The sequence below is a fragment of the Aplidium turbinatum genome, chromosome 5 (assembly GCF_918807975.1).
Source record: "Aplidium turbinatum chromosome 5, kaAplTurb1.1, whole genome shotgun sequence".
In the NCBI taxonomy this organism is placed as follows: Eukaryota; Metazoa; Chordata; class Ascidiacea; order Aplousobranchia; family Polyclinidae; genus Aplidium; species Aplidium turbinatum.
In genome coordinates this window covers 25,818,776-25,826,018 of record NC_137476.1, presented here as the reverse complement: position 1 = coordinate 25,826,018, position 7,243 = coordinate 25,818,776, and positions in this window count along the sequence as shown.

Sequence of the window (7,243 nt, the reverse complement as noted above, 5' to 3'; positions counted from 1 at the left end):
GAACGGATTTGGGAATCTTACGTTACAATTTTCCCACGAAGAGATAATGGTTTACCGCTGTGACCAGCGCTTTTCCGCTACTTTAGGAAAAAGTAACGTCGCTACTGCAAGCGTTACTTTTACAAAAACTTAGCGCCGCTACCAAGAAAGTAGCAAGCAAGTGGTAGCGTTCCAAAAGTAGCTCGGTACTGCCCACCTCTGGGCAAATATCAGTAGGCCAAAACCACCCAATAACCAACTTAGATTGTAGAGTGGATAAAAGGTTGGTTGGTTTTGAATCTTTATCCTCGGACTGACAAAGCCTTGATTGATCATTCCTGGTAGTTTCGCGCTTACTTGTATAGACTAGGCCTAGGCTTTTGACGCAGGGCCAGTTATCGAGATTGGCAGAGTGTAGTTTTCCGATTGTTAAAGTGTTGTTGCGGGGGATTTATTCCATCCATTAGATGCTGCTGAATGGAGAGCAGTCCTGAAATGCGTTGCTCAAGTGCACACTCCGAGAGTCGAACTTGTGCCACGTAATCTTGAGCCCAGCGCGTAACCACTGAGCTAATGGCACGGACAAGAAGAAAAAGAAGATAAGCTGCTTGCAAAAACGTGTCCATATGAATTGTTCCAAATACTTTCTTAAGTAGTCTATATTGTAACTTCTTGCCTGTGATGGTCAGGTCCTGCGCGTCCATAAGGTGAGCTAGGCAGTCACCTAGGATGCTGCCTTTAAGGTGTTCAATTTCTTTTCTAGCACTTCTTAAAAACTTTTTCAAAGTTATTTTTGTTTAAATAAAGATGTTTTTGTGTTTCGAATATTGTCGTACGGACTGCAAGTTTATACTTTTCAATGTAATAAACGAGAAGCTCTTGGTAAACATTCCCTCGAACAATATCCTCCTGTTTTGATAATGCCCATTCTAAGACTTTTTGCAAAGGAAGTAGGCCTATATTTTCCACAGTGAGTTTTTCTATTATTATGCACCATAAGCTAGCCTATATCATTAGGAATGCTTGGTTTAATTATCCATCCGAGGACGTCGATGCCTGGTTCAGGCAAGGACAAGGCTATTGAAGAAGAAAAGGAGGAAAAAAATTGGAAACACGATGTTACTAACCAAAGTTACCAAATTTAAATCGATTATGCTAAACGTTTAAACTTCTCAGCATTCAGTTCCAACATGTCGCATTTGGCTTTGGTAAGGCCTTCAACGTTTAGCTGCAAGATTGTTACTCCGACAGGATGAATTTCTCTCATTGGACACCGGGGCCGAGGGTTTATCCTTTTACCACCCCAGGTGCCCTGTGAGTTGCGGTCTCTGATTGTTGCCATTCGCTTCATTAATATGAATTACCAGGACTCACTACGAGGAGGTTGGCAACATGAGTCCCTGGATACAAGATCCTGGAACGGCTCCTGCTAACTAGACTTGAGCCAGTTGTTGATCCCCAGCTACCAAAAGAACAAGCTGGATTTCGGCACGAACGCTGTACGACTCATCAAGCAGTCAAGCTTACCGAGGATATAGAGGAAAGTTTTGAGAAGGGCAACAAAGCAGGAGTAATCTTGGTGGACCTCACTGCTGCCTATGACACTGTGTGGCACCAAGGGCTAACCCTAAAGCTCTTCCGCATGATCCCAGACAAAAAGATAGTGCGATTTCTCGCAAATATTCTTGCAAATTGGACCTTTTTGCGACGAGTGATGGGCAGTGCAGCCGGCCCCGCCGCTTAAAAAACGGTGTTCCGCAAGGATCATGCTTATCACCCCTACTATTTAACATCTACATTAGTGACATGCCAGAGACTACGTCACGCCAGTACGGCTATGCTGATGATCTGGCACTACTCAATTCTGACAAGTCCTGGCATGTGGTAGAGGAAGCACTTACAGATGACATGGCCCAAATCGCAGACTACCTGAAGCTGTGGATGCTGAAACTGAGCCTGGCAAAGACCACCGTCACACCTTTTCACCTTTGCAACATGGAATCTACGCGCCAATTGTCAGTCTCTCTCAACGGAAACCCACTCCCACACAACCCGTGTCCCACCTACCTAGGAGTGAAGCTCGACCGACAATTAACCTACAAACACCATGCTGAAGCCCTCCATGCTAAGCTATCAGCACGCAACAACCTGCTGAGATGCCTAGCTGGAACTTCCTGGGGTGCTAGTACATCCACACTCCGTACAAGTGCTCTTGCACTTGTTTACAGCACCTCCGAATATGCTTCCCCCACTTGGTGCCGCAGCGTACACACTTCCAAAATTGACACTGCCCTCAACACCACCATGAGAATAATCACCGGTTGCCTGCTTCCAACTCCCACTGACTTTCTGCCGGTACTATCAGGCATCGCTCCAAATAGACTTCGTAGGGAAAACCACGTACGTAGTCTGGTCCTACAAGCTATGTCAAGGGATGACCACCTCCTCAACCAGATTGTTCTAAACTCGTACTCCCAAAAGCCCCAGCGCTTGAAATCTCGACGCCCGTTCTCCCGACATGCTGCAGCCAGTGTTGGGCGCGATAACTCATTTTTCAGTTAAGCGATAACGATAATCGATAAACGAAAAATACCTAAAGCGATAACGATAAACGATAAATCAAAAAAAGTTAAGCGATAACGATAAACGATAAATTATCGCCGATAATGTCCGATAACGATAATTTTTTTTCTTGATTAGCGCTGCCCCATCCCATGCAGCACGAACTGTTTTCATCAACATGACGAAAAATCGAACATAATATACTGTAGTGTAAAGGGACAAAACTTTTTGTAAGTTATGCATAAATAGAATCGCAACAGCGGCAGTAGGTATTGAATCTTCAACCTCTTGATCCAGAATCAAACCACTGAGGTAACTGCCGTACTCATAATTATACCTTCAGATACCAGTTGGATGCTTTTATCAATTGAGCTACACTGCCGCTTACGTGCAGTAGGCAAAATAATTGAATCAAATACCGGTAATAATAATAATGTTATGGTTTTATTTATTGTCGCTCTACAACAGCTAAGGTCTTTTAGCGACAGGGCTCATTTTTAATTTGTATCAGTTTTACGATGTTATCACATTATTACCCGACTCATTCTCACTGCGCTATGCAGGATAGAACACAATCGGTACCGTTTTTAAAGTCTTCGGTTTGACCCGACCTGGAATCGATCTCAGATCTACCCCAGCACCAGAGCCGAAGGCGAAACCACTCGGCCACTGAGCTGGTAATTGAATCAAATGAAAATACCATAAAAAATTTCAAACTTTGTATTTTGCTTTCTGCTTAAAGGGCTGTTTACAGCAAAGTCAGCAATAATTGAAAAGATTCCAAAAAACGCAAAATGCTTGAAAATTTATCAGTAATCTTAAGCGTTATTGGTAGTAAAAATGTGCATACTGTGAAATCCATCACGCTTGTCAAATTAGTGGTGTTTGTTTTAGAACAATAACATAATTATCGTAATTTACTGATAATTTCAGATAATTTTTTTTTTTGTTTACTTTGTGAACACCATCATTAAAGCAATGGCAGAACGCAGAGTTGTTGAGATAAGAATTACAATATAGGCACTGTATTAGTGGGAATAAAAATATTTGATTGAGGTAGGCTATGTCGCATAGGTAAATGAGAAAGGTAATACTGTATTTAGCATAATTTTACCACGCAACTCGATGCGCCTATTGTCATGCAAAAACTACTACAAGATGCAAAAAATATGATGTCGGTCTGCATGTCAAATGCTTCAAGCAATATCATATTCCGCAATGAATTGTTTCAGTGATGTTGATGTGTTACTTTGCTAATTTTCATCTTCATATTTTTTGAACTTTCATTTCAATAAATGCTCGATGACAACAATGACATGACAAAACATGAACAAGACATTTCCCATTTATCACTTTGAGCGATAAATAAAATGTAATAACGCTTAAGCATTACGCGCATTAAGCATTACGCACAAGAAACTTGTGAAATTTGATAATGGATTTGCCTAGCGTCTTATATATAGGACGGCTTTTTTCTCAAAAAGTACAAACACAATTAGGAAAAAAATAATTGTGATATGTTTTTTAGGTCATAATTATGCAATATTTAAATTTTCCGAAATTTTTTTTAATAGGCCTACTTTCACTTTCGGCACAAATGGGTTAACTTTTTAAGTTAAATGGCACTTACGCATTTGGTTATTATTTTTGGATTAAAGTTATATCGCCAAGCTAGAAACAAATCGATCTTACAGTCTATAACCGATCTTGTGTTGTGTTGTGTGTATGAATTTTGTCTTTTAAACTGAGTTTGTGACGTGAGGTGGCGCGAAAGACCATGTTTCCGATGTAAACTGGTATTGCGACACTTTCACAAACCACTTGCCAATTTCTTTCGCTTCGCTTCAAAGGAATCTGTACCGCCCGTGCGCTGACATTTTAATTGTAAAATTCACTCGCGATTGCAGCAAAACAACAAGAGACTTGTTGCATGCATTTCATTGCATTGCAATTTGCAACTCTAAAAATTATTGTGTTGTCAGGGCCGTCGCTGCAGGGGGGCGTGCCCCCTCCCCTGACAACGACCTGTGCACACACACTTCAGGCACTGAAGAACAACTAGTTTCAATTTTAGTTTCATTAACTGGGTGGCTAGTAAAAATATTACTTTTCATGGTCTTTCCACTTGTGTATTGATCGGAAATAAAATTTATCGGCGATAATCAAATATTGCCCTTGGCGATAACGATAAACGATAACTGAAAAAATAATTAAGCGATAACGATAAACGATAAAAATTTATCGCCGATAATTATCGCCGATAAATTATCGCCGATAATGCCCATCACTGGCTGCAGCTATGTGCAAATCGAACTTCCACACTTCCGAAGTTTGGAACCGTGAATGGAGAGAAGTTGCGAGACCAACCCAATTCACAGTCCTTCCCAATACCAACACCCCACCTGGAGCAGAACTAACCCGGAAGGAATGGGTGAAGCTCAATCGCCTGCGGACTGGAGTGGGCCGTTTTAGCAGCAACATGTTCCAGTGGGGCCTCGCCGATTCACCATCTTGTGCGTGTGGCTCAGATTTTCAAACTGCACACCACATTATCTATCAATGTCCTGTATACCGACCACAAGATAGACATGTGGACCTAATAACGCTCGATGAATACACAATCCATTGGCTGCTGCGCCTGGATGTAACAACGTGATCTGTGGCGGCCTCAAACGAAAGAAGAAGAAGCATTCAGTTGGTTATGATTTTAATTATTGGTTGTGATAATTACAATCTGTTTGTGGAGCCGTGTTAACCGCCTCTCGTGCCAACCCAGCCGGGGGAGAGGCACAACTGTTTGGAGACTCAGTCACTTTGGCATTTTTAATGTTTTAAAAAAAGCTGCTTCAAAAGTTCGATAATTATTCAATATCTTAAATCATGTAGGCTAAGGCTGCTTCCAACCTCCCGGCTGGGGATCCACGCACATTTATAGTTTGTGCAGAGCTCTTCGGCTTGTAATTTTAACATATAGGCTAATATGTAGCCTAATTTTTGTTTATTTTTGTAAAATTTTCTCGCTCACTTTCCTCGCTCAACTAGGCTACATTTTATTTAGCCTACTAATCCAGCGATCTTTGGCATACGTAGTTTTAGAAGTGGATAGACCAAGGCAGTAATTTAACCGTTTTTTACATTGGTTCAACGTCTGCAGACGTTCAATCAATGTAAAAAATAATTGATTTGCTGTCTGTGAAGAAAGTAAAAAGCTTTTATGTCCCACAAAAAACTAACAAAATATTGCAATATTCTGAAGTAGGCTAAACAGTACACTGCTCACTCAAATAGGCTCATTAATTTACAATTATAGGGTTAAATTTCAGTGAGGGAGATAGGCTATAGCCTGCAGTAAAATGTTCTGTGAAAATAACTTACTATTGGTGAAGCGAGGGTGGGGACACCTTAGGCTTAGATAGATCAGGGGATAGATTTTTGAAGTTCTATCCTGGTGAAAGGCTACACAAATTATAAAGAAATACATCATTGAAATTCTTCTGTGATTGTAAATGAATTTTGTTTTGTTTTTGAAATGGTAAGGTGAGTTAAATTTAAACCAATCCTTTAACCAAGACTAATTTTAGTTTGATGAATTTAATTACATACAAAACGACTGAAGGCCATAAGCCACATACAAAGAGTGCATCTTAAAGTATAAAAATGAATCGTTTTTAGAGATTTTTGATGGAAATACTAGAGAATAAGAATAAAATTGCACAAAAAAACTTCTTTTTCATGATGACGTTGAAATAGCAACTAAGCCTAAACCAGGGGTCACCAAACTACGGCCCGCGAACTGATTTCATCCGGCCCACCACATGCTGCGGAAATAACAGCTGCACTACAACTGTTAACGAAATAAGTTACCAAACTTTTTGTAAAGTACTGACGTTGCTGTTTATCATTAGGTCACCACAAATGGGGACAGCCTAGGCCAAATTTTGACAGATGTAATGTTTTCTCAAGAGCACGATGCCCTTGTATCAAAGCAGGGGATAACTTTTCCAGCAACCTTTCGGTTTTCATCACAACTTTGTTATTCCACCGCTGACTTTGTTATTTATTGTGCTCTATTCAAGTCAATGCAGATTCTAAATAGTTGTGTAGCCTATCTTTTCGCGATTTGCATCCGGCCGTAGCTGTTAATCTCGCAGCAATCCGGCCCTCAGAGAAAAAAGTTTGGTGACCCCTGGCCTAAACGAATCAGATACTGAAAGATGATATCATTCGTTTTCAAGGTTGGCCTATTTTCACTTCACAAAGCAGCCTACTTGAATAAAGCTTTCCAGTGTCGATTTAAGAAGAAAATAGCGACAGCGTGCAATAATTTTGGTCCGAATGGCTGTAGAGTGTGAGTTTTCACCGACTGGTAGCGGTAGCACAGTAGGCCTATAACACCGCTATTTTGGCATATTGTAGGGTAGCCTAACGATAGCACCTACTTCAACGTAGCTTTTAACTTCTGCGTTTGCCACAGGCTAGTGCATGCTTTCACTCTTCAACTAAAACAGACAAATCTCACCTTGCGTATATCAGTTAATGTCGGCACACGAGAAGATGGTTAGCCTACACGAGAAATGCTACTACCAGGGCCGTTAAGAGGATAACTTGGGCCCAGTACCAATGAGATCCTCGGGCCCTAAATTAAAATATTTCTAAAAAAAATTGCACTATTTCCAAATACGTTTTATTTCTTCAAGTTCCC